A 14196-nucleotide genomic window follows, 5' to 3' on the forward strand; every position below is an offset into this window, starting at 1 on the left:
CCGACCAAAAAAAAACCCAGAGCATTCCAAAGCTCGTAAACTCGCAACCGAGACCCCTCTTTCGAGCCTTCTTCTTCCCAAATACTGTTTTTCACCCTCCCGGTATTGTCCCATTCCCAAAAGAGTCCGCCGTCTGTAAAAGCAAGGTGAACTCGCAACAAAAAAAAGACAAAATGTTTATGAAATCCGCGCAACACTTGGAAATCAAGAGGCCATCCATGCCAGGCACGCTTCCGCGGGGAGTTCCGACGGGTCCGGTGCAATTTCCGCTTACACGAACGCACCGATGCACGCCTCTTTCGAACAATTCGTTCGTATGCGCATCGACCCGCGTCAACGGGTCCTTACCTTCGAGTGCCCGTAAATTCGAGGTCGGGACCCGGTTGCGAGTTATATTTTTATAAATAAAATTACTTCCAAAGAGTATAATACTATAATCACCGAAATGCCTTTTGCTCAAGTGGAGCGGAAAGAATTCGCAAATGAAAACGATAAAAAAAAAAAAAGAAGGGAAAAAGGGGTGCAACACGAGGACTTCCCAGGAGGTCACCCATCCTAATACTACTCTCGCCCAAGCACGCTTAACTGCGGAGTTCTGATGGGATCCGGTGCATTAGTGCTGGTATGATCGCACCCGTTCATTCACCGTAACAGTTTGTATACATGCGCATTGCCGACCAAAAAAAAACCCAGAGCATTCCAAAGCTCGTAAACTCGCAACCGAGACCCCTCTTTCGAGCCTTCTTCTTCCCAAATACTGTTTTTCACCCTCCCGGTATTGTCCCATTCCCAAAAGAGTCCGCCGTCTGTAAAAGCAAGGTGAACTCGCAACAAAAAAAAGACAAAATGTTTATGAAATCCGCGCAACACTTGGAAATCAAGAGGCCATCCATGCCAGGCACGCTTCCGCGGGGAGTTCCGACGGGTCCGGTGCAATTTCCGCTTACACGAACGCACCGATGCACGCCTCTTTCGAACAATTCGTTCGTATGCGCATCGACCCGCGTCAACGGGTCCTTACCTTCGAGTGCCCGTAAATTCGAGGTCGGGACCCGGTTGCGAGTTATATTTTTATAAATAAAATTACTTCCAAAGAGTATAATACTATAATCACCGAAATGCCTTTTGCTCAAGTGGAGCGGAAAGAATTCGCAAATGAAAACGATAAAAAAAAAAAAAAGAAGGGAAAAAGGGGTGCAACACGAGGACTTCCCAGGAGGTCACCCATCCTAATACTACTCTCGCCCAAGCACGCTTAACTGCGGAGTTCTGATGGGATCCGGTGCATTAGTGCTGGTATGATCGCACCCGTTCATTCACCGTAACAGTTTGTATACATGCGCATTGCCGACCAAAAAAAAACCCAGAGCATTCCAAAGCTCGTAAACTCGCAACCGAGACCCCTCTTTCGAGCCTTCTTCTTCCCAAATACTGTTTTTCACCCTCCCGGTATTGTCCCATTCCCAAAAGAGTCCGCCGTCTGTAAAAGCAAGGTGAACTCGCAACAAAAAAAAGACAAAATGTTTATGAAATCCGCGCAACACTTGGAAATCAAGAGGCCATCCATGCCAGGCACGCTTCCGCGGGGAGTTCCGACGGGTCCGGTGCAATTTCCGCTTACACGAACGCACCGATGCACGCCTCTTTCGAACAATTCGTTCGTATGCGCATCGACCCGCGTCAACGGGTCCTTACCTTCGAGTGCCCGTAAATTCGAGGTCGGGACCCGGTTGCGAGTTATATTTTTATAAATAAAATTACTTCCAAAGAGTATAATACTATAATCACCGAAATGCCTTTTGCTCAAGTGGAGCGGAAAGAATTCGCAAATGAAAACGATAAAAAAAAAAAAAGAAGGGAAAAAGGGGTGCAACACGAGGACTTCCCAGGAGGTCACCCATCCTAATACTACTCTCGCCCAAGCACGCTTAACTGCGGAGTTCTGATGGGATCCGGTGCATTAGTGCTGGTATGATCGCACCCGTTCATTCACCGTAACAGTTTGTATACATGCGCATTGCCGACCAAAAAAAAACCCAGAGCATTCCAAAGCTCGTAAACTCGCAACCGAGACCCCTCTTTCGAGCCTTCTTCTTCCCAAATACTGTTTTTCACCCTCCCGGTATTGTCCCATTCCCAAAAGAGTCCGCCGTCTGTAAAAGCAAGGTGAACTCGCAACAAAAAAAAGACAAAATGTTTATGAAATCCGCGCAACACTTGGAAATCAAGAGGCCATCCATGCCAGGCACGCTTCCGCGGGGAGTTCCGACGGGTCCGGTGCAATTTCCGCTTACACGAACGCACCGATGCACGCCTCTTTCGAACAATTCGTTCGTATGCGCATCGACCCGCGTCAACGGGTCCTTACCTTCGAGCGCCCGTAAATTCGAGGTCGGGACCCGGTTGCGAGTTATATTTTTATAAATAAAATTACTTCCAAAGAGTATAATACTATAATCACCGAAATGCCTTTTGCTCAAGTGGAGCGGAAAGAATTCGCAAATGAAAACGATAAAAAAAAAAAAAGAAGGGAAAAAGGGGTGCAACACGAGGACTTCCCAGGAGGTCACCCATCCTAATACTACTCTCGCCCAAGCACGCTTAACTGCGGAGTTCTGATGGGATCCGGTGCATTAGTGCTGGTATGATCGCACCCGTTCATTCACCGTAACAGTTTGTATACATGCGCATTGCCGACCAAAAAAAAACCCAGAGCATTCCAAAGCTCGTAAACTCGCAACCGAGACCCCTCTTTCGAGCCTTCTTCTTCCCAAATACTGTTTTTCACCCTCCCGGTATTGTCCCATTCCCAAAAGAGTCCGCCGTCTGTAAAAGCAAGGTGAACTCGCAACAAAAAAAAGACAAAATGTTTATGAAATCCGCGCAACACTTGGAAATCAAGAGGCCATCCATGCCAGGCACGCTTCCGCGGGGAGTTCCGACGGGTCCGGTGTAATTTCCGCTTACACGAACGCACCGATGCACGCCTCTTTCGAACAATTCGTTCGTATGCGCATCGACCCGCGTCAACGGGTCCTTACCTTCGAGTGCCCGTAAATTCGAGGTCGGGACCCGGTTGCGAGTTATATTTTTATAAATAAAATTACTTCCAAAGAGTATAATACTATAATCACCGAAATGCCTTTTGCTCAAGTGGAGCGGAAAGAATTCGCAAATGAAAACGATAAAAAAAAAAAAAGAAGGGAAAAAGGGGTGCAACACGAGGACTTCCCAGGAGGTCACCCATCCTAATACTACTCTCGCCCAAGCACGCTTAACTGCGGAGTTCTGATGGGATCCGGTGCATTAGTGCTGGTATGATCGCACCCGTTCATTCACCGTAACAGTTTGTATACATGCGCATTGCCGACCAAAAAAAAACCCAGAGCATTCCAAAGCTCGTAAACTCGCAACCGAGACCCCTCTTTCGAGCCTTCTTCTTCCCAAATACTGTTTTTCACCCTCCCGGTATTGTCCCATTCCCAAAAGAGTCCGCCGTCTGTAAAAGCAAGGTGAACTCGCAACAAAAAAAAGACAAAATGTTTATGAAATCCGCGCAACACTTGGAAATCAAGAGGCCATCCATGCCAGGCACGCTTCCGCGGGGAGTTCCGACGGGTCCGGTGCAATTTCCGCTTACACGAACGCACCGATGCACGCCTCTTTCGAACAATTCGTTCGTATGCGCATCGACCCGCGTCAACGGGTCCTTACCTTCGAGTGCCCGTAAATTCGAGGTCGGGACCCGGTTGCGAGTTATATTTTTATAAATAAAATTACTTCCAAAGAGTATAATACTATAATCACCGAAATGCCTTTTGCTCAAGTGGAGCGGAAAGAATTCGCAAATGAAAACGATAAAAAAAAAAAAAGAAGGGAAAAAGGGGTGCAACACGAGGACTTCCCAGGAGGTCACCCATCCTAATACTACTCTCGCCCAAGCACGCTTAACTGCGGAGTTCTGATGGGATCCGGTGCATTAGTGCTGGTATGATCGCACCCGTTCATTCACCGTAACAGTTTGTATACATGCGCATTGCCGACCAAAAAAAAACCCAGAGCATTCCAAAGCTCGTAAACTCGCAACCGAGACCCCTCTTTCGAGCCTTCTTCTTCCCAAATACTGTTTTTCACCCTCCCGGTATTGTCCCATTCCCAAAAGAGTCCGCCGTCTGTAAAAGCAAGGTGAACTCGCAACAAAAAAAAGACAAAATGTTTATGAAATCCGCGCAACACTTGGAAATCAAGAGGCCATCCATGCCAGGCACGCTTCCGCGGGGAGTTCCGACGGGTCCGGTGCAATTTCCGCTTACACGAACGCACCGATGCACGCCTCTTTCGAACAATTCGTTCGTATGCGCATCGACCCGCGTCAACGGGTCCTTACCTTCGAGCGCCCGTAAATTCGAGGTCGGGACCCGGTTGCGAGTTATATTTTTATAAATAAAATTACTTCCAAAGAGTATAATACTATAATCACCGAAATGCCTTTTGCTCAAGTGGAGCGGAAAGAATTCGCAAATGAAAACGATAAAAAAAAAAAAAGAAGGGAAAAAGGGGTGCAACACGAGGACTTCCCAGGAGGTCACCCATCCTAATACTACTCTCGCCCAAGCACGCTTAACTGCGGAGTTCTGATGGGATCCGGTGCATTAGTGCTGGTATGATCGCACCCGTTCATTCACCGTAACAGTTTGTATACATGCGCATTGCCGACCAAAAAAAAACCCAGAGCATTCCAAAGCTCGTAAACTCGCAACCGAGACCCCTCTTTCGAGCCTTCTTCTTCCCAAATACTGTTTTTCACCCTCCCGGTATTGTCCCATTCCCAAAAGAGTCCGCCGTCTGTAAAAGCAAGGTGAACTCGCAACAAAAAAAAGACAAAATGTTTATGAAATCCGCGCAACACTTGGAAATCAAGAGGCCATCCATGCCAGGCACGCTTCCGCGGGGAGTTCCGACGGGTCCGGTGCAATTTCCGCTTACACGAACGCACCGATGCACGCCTCTTTCGAACAATTCGTTCGTATGCGCATCGACCCGCGTCAACGGGTCCTTACCTTCGAGCGCCCGTAAATTCGAGGTCGGGACCCGGTTGCGAGTTATATTTTTATAAATAAAATTACTTCCAAAGAGTATAATACTATAATCACCGAAATGCCTTTTGCTCAAGTGGAGCGGAAAGAATTCGCAAATGAAAACGATAAAAAAAAAAAAAGAAGGGAAAAAGGGGTGCAACACGAGGACTTCCCAGGAGGTCACCCATCCTAATACTACTCTCGCCCAAGCACGCTTAACTGCGGAGTTCTGATGGGATCCGGTGCATTAGTGCTGGTATGATCGCACCCGTTCATTCACCGTAACAGTTTGTATACATGCGCATTGCCGACCAAAAAAAAACCCAGAGCATTCCAAAGCTCGTAAACTCGCAACCGAGACCCCTCTTTCGAGCCTTCTTCTTCCCAAATACTGTTTTTCACCCTCCCGGTATTGTCCCATTCCCAAAAGAGTCCGCCGTCTGTAAAAGCAAGGTGAACTCGCAACAAAAAAAAGACAAAATGTTTATGAAATCCGCGCAACACTTGGAAATCAAGAGGCCATCCATGCCAGGCACGCTTCCGCGGGGAGTTCCGACGGGTCCGGTGCAATTTCCGCTTACACGAACGCACCGATGCACGCCTCTTTCGAACAATTCGTTCGTATGCGCATCGACCCGCGTCAACGGGTCCTTACCTTCGAGTGCCCGTAAATTCGAGGTCGGGACCCGGTTGCGAGTTATATTTTTATAAATAAAATTACTTCCAAAGAGTATAATACTATAATCACCGAAATGCCTTTTGCTCAAGTGGAGCGGAAAGAATTCGCAAATGAAAACGATAAAAAAAAAAAAAGAAGGGAAAAAGGGGTGCAACACGAGGACTTCCCAGGAGGTCACCCATCCTAATACTAGTCTCGCCCAAGCACGCTTAACTGCGGAGTTCTGATGGGATCCGGTGCATTAGTGCTGGTATGATCGCACCCGTTCATTCACCGTAACAGTTTGTATACATGCGCATTGCCGACCAAAAAAAAACCCAGAGCATTCCAAAGCTCGTAAACTCGCAACCGAGACCCCTCTTTCGAGCCTTCTTCTTCCCAAATACTGTTTTTCACCCTCCCGGTATTGTCCCATTCCCAAAAGAGTCCGCCGTCTGTAAAAGCAAGGTGAACTCGCAACAAAAAAAAGACAAAATGTTTATGAAATCCGCGCAACACTTGGAAATCAAGAGGCCATCCATGCCAGGCACGCTTCCGCGGGGAGTTCCGACGGGTCCGGTGCAATTTCCGCTTACACGAACGCACCGATGCACGCCTCTTTCGAACAATTCGTTCGTATGCGCATCGACCCGCGTCAACGGGTCCTTACCTTCGAGTGCCCGTAAATTCGAGGTCGGGACCCGGTTGCGAGTTATATTTTTATAAATAAAATTACTTCCAAAGAGTATAATACTATAATCACCGAAATGCCTTTTGCTCAAGTGGAGCGGAAAGAATTCGCAAATGAAAACGATAAAAAAAAAAAAAAGAAGGGAAAAAGGGGTGCAACACGAGGACTTCCCAGGAGGTCACCCATCCTAATACTAGTCTCGCCCAAGCACGCTTAACTGCGGAGTTCTGATGGGATCCGGTGCATTAGTGCTGGTATGATCGCACCCGTTCATTCACCGTAACAGTTTGTATACATGCGCATTGCCGACCAAAAAAAAACCCAGAGCATTCCAAAGCTCGTAAACTCGCAACCGAGACCCCTCTTTCGAGCCTTCTTCTTCCCAAATACTGTTTTTCACCCTCCCGGTATTGTCCCATTCCCAAAAGAGTCCGCCGTCTGTAAAAGCAAGGTGAACTCGCAACAAAAAAAAGACAAAATGTTTATGAAATCCGCGCAACACTTGGAAATCAAGAGGCCATCCATGCCAGGCACGCTTCCGCGGGGAGTTCCGACGGGTCCGGTGCAATTTCCGCTTACACGAACGCACCGATGCACGCCTCTTTCGAACAATTCGTTCGTATGCGCATCGACCCGCGTCAACGGGTCCTTACCTTCGAGTGCCCGTAAATTCGAGGTCGGGACCCGGTTGCGAGTTATATTTTTATAAATAAAATTACTTCCAAAGAGTATAATACTATAATCACCGAAATGCCTTTTGCTCAAGTGGAGCGGAAAGAATTCGCAAATGAAAACGATAAAAAAAAAAAAAAGAAGGGAAAAAGGGGTGCAACACGAGGACTTCCCAGGAGGTCACCCATCCTAATACTACTCTCGCCCAAGCACGCTTAACTGCGGAGTTCTGATGGGATCCGGTGCATTAGTGCTGGTATGATCGCACCCGTTCATTCACCGTAACAGTTTGTATACATGCGCATTGCCGACCAAAAAAAAACCCAGAGCATTCCAAAGCTCGTAAACTCGCAACCGAGACCCCTCTTTCGAGCCTTCTTCTTCCCAAATACTGTTTTTCACCCTCCCGGTATTGTCCCATTCCCAAAAGAGTCCGCCGTCTGTAAAAGCAAGGTGAACTCGCAACAAAAAAAAGACAAAATGTTTATGAAATCCGCGCAACACTTGGAAATCAAGAGGCCATCCATGCCAGGCACGCTTCCGCGGGGAGTTCCGACGGGTCCGGTGCAATTTCCGCTTACACGAACGCACCGATGCACGCCTCTTTCGAACAATTCGTTCGTATGCGCATCGACCCGCGTCAACGGGTCCTTACCTTCGAGTGCCCGTAAATTCGAGGTCGGGACCCGGTTGCGAGTTATATTTTTATAAATAAAATTACTTCCAAAGAGTATAATACTATAATCACCGAAATGCCTTTTGCTCAAGTGGAGCGGAAAGAATTCGCAAATGAAAACGATAAAAAAAAAAAAAGAAGGGAAAAAGGGGTGCAACACGAGGACTTCCCAGGAGGTCACCCATCCTAATACTACTCTCGCCCAAGCACGCTTAACTGCGGAGTTCTGATGGGATCCGGTGCATTAGTGCTGGTATGATCGCACCCGTTCATTCACCGTAACAGTTTGTATACATGCGCATTGCCGACCAAAAAAAAACCCAGAGCATTCCAAAGCTCGTAAACTCGCAACCGAGACCCCTCTTTCGAGCCTTCTTCTTCCCAAATACTGTTTTTCACCCTCCCGGTATTGTCCCATTCCCAAAAGAGTCCGCCGTCTGTAAAAGCAAGGTGAACTCGCAACAAAAAAAAGACAAAATGTTTATGAAATCCGCGCAACACTTGGAAATCAAGAGGCCATCCATGCCAGGCACGCTTCCGCGGGGAGTTCCGACGGGTCCGGTGCAATTTCCGCTTACACGAACGCACCGATGCACGCCTCTTTCGAACAATTCGTTCGTATGCGCATCGACCCGCGTCAACGGGTCCTTACCTTCGAGCGCCCGTAAATTCGAGGTCGGGACCCGGTTGCGAGTTATATTTTTATAAATAAAATTACTTCCAAAGAGTATAATACTATAATCACCGAAATGCCTTTTGCTCAAGTGGAGCGGAAAGAATTCGCAAATGAAAACGATAAAAAAAAAAAAAGAAGGGAAAAAGGGGTGCAACACGAGGACTTCCCAGGAGGTCACCCATCCTAATACTAGTCTCGCCCAAGCACGCTTAACTGCGGAGTTCTGATGGGATCCGGTGCATTAGTGCTGGTATGATCGCACCCGTTCATTCACCGTAACAGTTTGTATACATGCGCATTGCCGACCAAAAAAAAACCCAGAGCATTCCAAAGCTCGTAAACTCGCAACCGAGACCCCTCTTTCGAGCCTTCTTCTTCCCAAATACTGTTTTTCACCCTCCCGGTATTGTCCCATTCCCAAAAGAGTCCGCCGTCTGTAAAAGCAAGGTGAACTCGCAACAAAAAAAAGACAAAATGTTTATGAAATCCGCGCAACACTTGGAAATCAAGAGGCCATCCATGCCAGGCACGCTTCCGCGGGGAGTTCCGACGGGTCCGGTGCAATTTCCGCTTACACGAACGCACCGATGCACGCCTCTTTCGAACAATTCGTTCGTATGCGCATCGACCCGCGTCAACGGGTCCTTACCTTCGAGTGCCCGTAAATTCGAGGTCGGGACCCGGTTGCGAGTTATATTTTTATAAATAAAATTACTTCCAAAGAGTATAATACTATAATCACCGAAATGCCTTTTGCTCAAGTGGAGCGGAAAGAATTCGCAAATGAAAACGATAAAAAAAAAAAAAGAAGGGAAAAAGGGGTGCAACACGAGGACTTCCCAGGAGGTCACCCATCCTAATACTACTCTCGCCCAAGCACGCTTAACTGCGGAGTTCTGATGGGATCCGGTGCATTAGTGCTGGTATGATCGCACCCGTTCATTCACCGTAACAGTTTGTATACATGCGCATTGCCGACCAAAAAAAAACCCAGAGCATTCCAAAGCTCGTAAACTCGCAACCGAGACCCCTCTTTCGAGCCTTCTTCTTCCCAAATACTGTTTTTCACCCTCCCGGTATTGTCCCATTCCCAAAAGAGTCCGCCGTCTGTAAAAGCAAGGTGAACTCGCAACAAAAAAAAGACAAAATGTTTATGAAATCCGCGCAACACTTGGAAATCAAGAGGCCATCCATGCCAGGCACGCTTCCGCGGGGAGTTCCGACGGGTCCGGTGCAATTTCCGCTTACACGAACGCACCGATGCACGCCTCTTTCGAACAATTCGTTCGTATGCGCATCGACCCGCGTCAACGGGTCCTTACCTTCGAGTGCCCGTAAATTCGAGGTCGGGACCCGGTTGCGAGTTATATTTTTATAAATAAAATTACTTCCAAAGAGTATAATACTATAATCACCGAAATGCCTTTTGCTCAAGTGGAGCGGAAAGAATTCGCAAATGAAAACGATAAAAAAAAAAAAAGAAGGGAAAAAGGGGTGCAACACGAGGACTTCCCAGGAGGTCACCCATCCTAATACTACTCTCGCCCAAGCACGCTTAACTGCGGAGTTCTGATGGGATCCGGTGCATTAGTGCTGGTATGATCGCACCCGTTCATTCACCGTAACAGTTTGTATACATGCGCATTGCCGACCAAAAAAAAACCCAGAGCATTCCAAAGCTCGTAAACTCGCAACCGAGACCCCTCTTTCGAGCCTTCTTCTTCCCAAATACTGTTTTTCACCCTCCCGGTATTGTCCCATTCCCAAAAGAGTCCGCCGTCTGTAAAAGCAAGGTGAACTCGCAACAAAAAAAAGACAAAATGTTTATGAAATCCGCGCAACACTTGGAAATCAAGAGGCCATCCATGCCAGGCACGCTTCCGCGGGGAGTTCCGACGGGTCCGGTGCAATTTCCGCTTACACGAACGCACCGATGCACGCCTCTTTCGAACAATTCGTTCGTATGCGCATCGACCCGCGTCAACGGGTCCTTACCTTCGAGTGCCCGTAAATTCGAGGTCGGGACCCGGTTGCGAGTTATATTTTTATAAATAAAATTACTTCCAAAGAGTATAATACTATAATCACCGAAATGCCTTTTGCTCAAGTGGAGCGGAAAGAATTCGCAAATGAAAACGATAAAAAAAAAAAAAGAAGGGAAAAAGGGGTGCAACACGAGGACTTCCCAGGAGGTCACCCATCCTAATACTACTCTCGCCCAAGCACGCTTAACTGCGGAGTTCTGATGGGATCCGGTGCATTAGTGCTGGTATGATCGCACCCGTTCATTCACCGTAACAGTTTGTATACATGCGCATTGCCGACCAAAAAAAAACCCAGAGCATTCCAAAGCTCGTAAACTCGCAACCGAGACCCCTCTTTCGAGCCTTCTTCTTCCCAAATACTGTTTTTCACCCTCCCGGTATTGTCCCATTCCCAAAAGAGTCCGCCGTCTGTAAAAGCAAGGTGAACTCGCAACAAAAAAAAGACAAAATGTTTATGAAATCCGCGCAACACTTGGAAATCAAGAGGCCATCCATGCCAGGCACGCTTCCGCGGGGAGTTCCGACGGGTCCGGTGCAATTTCCGCTTACACGAACGCACCGATGCACGCCTCTTTCGAACAATTCGTTCGTATGCGCATCGACCCGCGTCAACGGGTCCTTACCTTCGAGTGCCCGTAAATTCGAGGTCGGGACCCGGTTGCGAGTTATATTTTTATAAATAAAATTACTTCCAAAGAGTATAATACTATAATCACCGAAATGCCTTTTGCTCAAGTGGAGCGGAAAGAATTCGCAAATGAAAACGATAAAAAAAAAAAAAGAAGGGAAAAAGGGGTGCAACACGAGGACTTCCCAGGAGGTCACCCATCCTAATACTACTCTCGCCCAAGCACGCTTAACTGCGGAGTTCTGATGGGATCCGGTGCATTAGTGCTGGTATGATCGCACCCGTTCATTCACCGTAACAGTTTGTATACATGCGCATTGCCGACCAAAAAAAAACCCAGAGCATTCCAAAGCTCGTAAACTCGCAACCGAGACCCCTCTTTCGAGCCTTCTTCTTCCCAAATACTGTTTTTCACCCTCCCGGTATTGTCCCATTCCCAAAAGAGTCCGCCGTCTGTAAAAGCAAGGTGAACTCGCAACAAAAAAAAGACAAAATGTTTATGAAATCCGCGCAACACTTGGAAATCAAGAGGCCATCCATGCCAGGCACGCTTCCGCGGGGAGTTCCGACGGGTCCGGTGCAATTTCCGCTTACACGAACGCACCGATGCACGCCTCTTTCGAACAATTCGTTCGTATGCGCATCGACCCGCGTCAACGGGTCCTTACCTTCGAGTGCCCGTAAATTCGAGGTCGGGACCCGGTTGCGAGTTATATTTTTATAAATAAAATTACTTCCAAAGAGTATAATACTATAATCACCGAAATGCCTTTTGCTCAAGTGGAGCGGAAAGAATTCGCAAATGAAAACGATAAAAAAAAAAAAAGAAGGGAAAAAGGGGTGCAACACGAGGACTTCCCAGGAGGTCACCCATCCTAATACTACTCTCGCCCAAGCACGCTTAACTGCGGAGTTCTGATGGGATCCGGTGCATTAGTGCTGGTATGATCGCACCCGTTCATTCACCGTAACAGTTTGTATACATGCGCATTGCCGACCAAAAAAAAACCCAGAGCATTCCAAAGCTCGTAAACTCGCAACCGAGACCCCTCTTTCGAGCCTTCTTCTTCCCAAATACTGTTTTTCACCCTCCCGGTATTGTCCCATTCCCAAAAGAGTCCGCCGTCTGTAAAAGCAAGGTGAACTCGCAACAAAAAAAAGACAAAATGTTTATGAAATCCGCGCAACACTTGGAAATCAAGAGGCCATCCATGCCAGGCACGCTTCCGCGGGGAGTTCCGACGGGTCCGGTGCAATTTCCGCTTACACGAACGCACCGATGCACGCCTCTTTCGAACAATTCGTTCGTATGCGCATCGACCCGCGTCAACGGGTCCTTACCTTCGAGTGCCCGTAAATTCGAGGTCGGGACCCGGTTGCGAGTTATATTTTTATAAATAAAATTACTTCCAAAGAGTATAATACTATAATCACCGAAATGCCTTTTGCTCAAGTGGAGCGGAAAGAATTCGCAAATGAAAACGATAAAAAAAAAAAAAGAAGGGAAAAAGGGGTGCAACACGAGGACTTCCCAGGAGGTCACCCATCCTAATACTACTCTCGCCCAAGCACGCTTAACTGCGGAGTTCTGATGGGATCCGGTGCATTAGTGCTGGTATGATCGCACCCGTTCATTCACCGTAACAGTTTGTATACATGCGCATTGCCGACCAAAAAAAAACCCAGAGCATTCCAAAGCTCGTAAACTCGCAACCGAGACCCCTCTTTCGAGCCTTCTTCTTCCCAAATACTGTTTTTCACCCTCCCGGTATTGTCCCATTCCCAAAAGAGTCCGCCGTCTGTAAAAGCAAGGTGAACTCGCAACAAAAAAAAGACAAAATGTTTATGAAATCCGCGCAACACTTGGAAATCAAGAGGCCATCCATGCCAGGCACGCTTCCGCGGGGAGTTCCGACGGGTCCGGTGCAATTTCCGCTTACACGAACGCACCGATGCACGCCTCTTTCGAACAATTCGTTCGTATGCGCATCGACCCGCGTCAACGGGTCCTTACCTTCGAGTGCCCGTAAATTCGAGGTCGGGACCCGGTTGCGAGTTATATTTTTATAAATAAAATTACTTCCAAAGAGTATATTACTATAATCACCGAAATGCCTTTTGCTCAAGTGGAGCGGAAAGAATTCGCAAATGAAAACGATAAAAAAAAAAAAAGAAGGGAAAAAGGGGTGCAACACGAGGACTTCCCAGGAGGTCACCCATCCTAGTACTACTCTCGCCCAAGCACGCTTAACTGCGGAGTTCTGATGGGATCCGGTGCATTAGTGCTGGTATGATCGCACCCGTTCATTCACCGTAACAGTTTGTATACATGCGCATTGCCGACCAAAAAAAAACCCAGAGCATTCCAAAGCTCGTAAACTCGCAACCGAGACCCCTCTTTCGAGCCTTCTTCTTCCCAAATACTGTTTTTCACCCTCCCGGTATTGTCCCATTCCCAAAAGAGTCCGCCGTCTGTAAAAGCAAGGTGAACTCGCAACAAAAAAAAGACAAAATGTTTATGAAATCCGCGCAACACTTGGAAATCAAGAGGCCATCCATGCCAGGCACGCTTCCGCGGGGAGTTCCGACGGGTCCGGTGCAATTTCCGCTTACACGAACGCACCGATGCACGCCTCTTTCGAACAATTCGTTCGTATGCGCATCGACCCGCGTCAACGGGTCCTTACCTTCGAGTGCCCGTAAATTCGAGGTCGGGACCCGGTTGCGAGTTATATTTTTATAAATAAAATTACTTCCAAAGAGTATAATACTATAATCACCGAAATGCCTTTTGCTCAAGTGGAGCGGAAAGAATTCGCAAATGAAAACGATAAAAAAAAAAAAAGAAGGGAAAAAGGGGTGCAACACGAGGACTTCCCAGGAGGTCACCCATCCTAATACTACTCTCGCCCAAGCACGCTTAACTGCGGAGTTCTGATGGGATCCGGTGCATTAGTGCTGGTATGATCGCACCCGTTCATTCACCGTAACAGTTTGTATACATGCGCATTGCCGACCAAAAAAAAACCCAGAGCATTCCAAAGCTCGTAAACTCGCAACCGAGACCCCTCT

General features: G+C 47.6%; 21 non-coding genes across 21 annotated transcripts; all 21 read right to left on the reverse strand.

Moving 5' to 3' along the window:
- Positions 1–517: 517 nt before the first annotated feature.
- Positions 518–636, reverse strand: LOC130816455 (5S ribosomal RNA). The gene has a single exon (XR_009042988.1). It is a non-coding gene; the product is annotated as a 5S ribosomal RNA (ribosomal RNA).
- A 555-nt stretch (positions 637–1191) lies between these two features.
- On the reverse strand, positions 1192–1310 carry LOC130816456 (5S ribosomal RNA). The gene has a single exon (XR_009042989.1). It is a non-coding gene; the product is annotated as a 5S ribosomal RNA (ribosomal RNA).
- A 554-nt stretch (positions 1311–1864) lies between these two features.
- Positions 1865–1983, reverse strand: LOC130816458 (5S ribosomal RNA). Its single transcript, XR_009042990.1, has one exon. It is a non-coding gene; the product is annotated as a 5S ribosomal RNA (ribosomal RNA).
- Positions 1984–2537: 554 nt separating this feature from the next.
- Positions 2538–2656, reverse strand: LOC130816459 (5S ribosomal RNA). Its single transcript, XR_009042991.1, has one exon. It is a non-coding gene; the product is annotated as a 5S ribosomal RNA (ribosomal RNA).
- Positions 2657–3210: 554 nt separating this feature from the next.
- Positions 3211–3329, reverse strand: LOC130816460 (5S ribosomal RNA). Its single transcript, XR_009042992.1, has one exon. It is a non-coding gene; the product is annotated as a 5S ribosomal RNA (ribosomal RNA).
- A 554-nt stretch (positions 3330–3883) lies between these two features.
- Positions 3884–4002, reverse strand: LOC130816461 (5S ribosomal RNA). Its single transcript, XR_009042993.1, has one exon. It is a non-coding gene; the product is annotated as a 5S ribosomal RNA (ribosomal RNA).
- A 554-nt stretch (positions 4003–4556) lies between these two features.
- Positions 4557–4675, reverse strand: LOC130816462 (5S ribosomal RNA). The gene has a single exon (XR_009042994.1). It is a non-coding gene; the product is annotated as a 5S ribosomal RNA (ribosomal RNA).
- Positions 4676–5229: 554 nt separating this feature from the next.
- Positions 5230–5348, reverse strand: LOC130816464 (5S ribosomal RNA). Its single transcript, XR_009042996.1, has one exon. It is a non-coding gene; the product is annotated as a 5S ribosomal RNA (ribosomal RNA).
- A 554-nt stretch (positions 5349–5902) lies between these two features.
- LOC130816533 (5S ribosomal RNA) lies at positions 5903–6021 on the reverse strand. Its single transcript, XR_009043061.1, has one exon. It is a non-coding gene; the product is annotated as a 5S ribosomal RNA (ribosomal RNA).
- Positions 6022–6576: 555 nt separating this feature from the next.
- LOC130816535 (5S ribosomal RNA) lies at positions 6577–6695 on the reverse strand. Its single transcript, XR_009043063.1, has one exon. It is a non-coding gene; the product is annotated as a 5S ribosomal RNA (ribosomal RNA).
- Positions 6696–7250: 555 nt separating this feature from the next.
- LOC130816465 (5S ribosomal RNA) lies at positions 7251–7369 on the reverse strand. The gene has a single exon (XR_009042997.1). It is a non-coding gene; the product is annotated as a 5S ribosomal RNA (ribosomal RNA).
- A 554-nt stretch (positions 7370–7923) lies between these two features.
- Positions 7924–8042, reverse strand: LOC130816466 (5S ribosomal RNA). Its single transcript, XR_009042998.1, has one exon. It is a non-coding gene; the product is annotated as a 5S ribosomal RNA (ribosomal RNA).
- A 554-nt stretch (positions 8043–8596) lies between these two features.
- On the reverse strand, positions 8597–8715 carry LOC130816536 (5S ribosomal RNA). Its single transcript, XR_009043065.1, has one exon. It is a non-coding gene; the product is annotated as a 5S ribosomal RNA (ribosomal RNA).
- Positions 8716–9269: 554 nt separating this feature from the next.
- LOC130816467 (5S ribosomal RNA) lies at positions 9270–9388 on the reverse strand. The gene has a single exon (XR_009042999.1). It is a non-coding gene; the product is annotated as a 5S ribosomal RNA (ribosomal RNA).
- A 554-nt stretch (positions 9389–9942) lies between these two features.
- Positions 9943–10061, reverse strand: LOC130816468 (5S ribosomal RNA). The gene has a single exon (XR_009043000.1). It is a non-coding gene; the product is annotated as a 5S ribosomal RNA (ribosomal RNA).
- A 554-nt stretch (positions 10062–10615) lies between these two features.
- Positions 10616–10734, reverse strand: LOC130816470 (5S ribosomal RNA). The gene has a single exon (XR_009043002.1). It is a non-coding gene; the product is annotated as a 5S ribosomal RNA (ribosomal RNA).
- A 554-nt stretch (positions 10735–11288) lies between these two features.
- Positions 11289–11407, reverse strand: LOC130816471 (5S ribosomal RNA). The gene has a single exon (XR_009043003.1). It is a non-coding gene; the product is annotated as a 5S ribosomal RNA (ribosomal RNA).
- Positions 11408–11961: 554 nt separating this feature from the next.
- Positions 11962–12080, reverse strand: LOC130816472 (5S ribosomal RNA). Its single transcript, XR_009043004.1, has one exon. It is a non-coding gene; the product is annotated as a 5S ribosomal RNA (ribosomal RNA).
- A 554-nt stretch (positions 12081–12634) lies between these two features.
- Positions 12635–12753, reverse strand: LOC130816474 (5S ribosomal RNA). The gene has a single exon (XR_009043005.1). It is a non-coding gene; the product is annotated as a 5S ribosomal RNA (ribosomal RNA).
- Positions 12754–13307: 554 nt separating this feature from the next.
- Positions 13308–13426, reverse strand: LOC130817128 (5S ribosomal RNA). Its single transcript, XR_009043647.1, has one exon. It is a non-coding gene; the product is annotated as a 5S ribosomal RNA (ribosomal RNA).
- Positions 13427–13980: 554 nt separating this feature from the next.
- On the reverse strand, positions 13981–14099 carry LOC130816475 (5S ribosomal RNA). Its single transcript, XR_009043006.1, has one exon. It is a non-coding gene; the product is annotated as a 5S ribosomal RNA (ribosomal RNA).
- Positions 14100–14196: the final 97 nt, after the last annotated feature.

Source organism: Amaranthus tricolor, chromosome 6 (genome assembly GCF_026212465.1).
Source record: "Amaranthus tricolor cultivar Red isolate AtriRed21 chromosome 6, ASM2621246v1, whole genome shotgun sequence".
Lineage (NCBI taxonomy): Eukaryota > Viridiplantae > Streptophyta > Magnoliopsida > Caryophyllales > Amaranthaceae > Amaranthus > Amaranthus tricolor.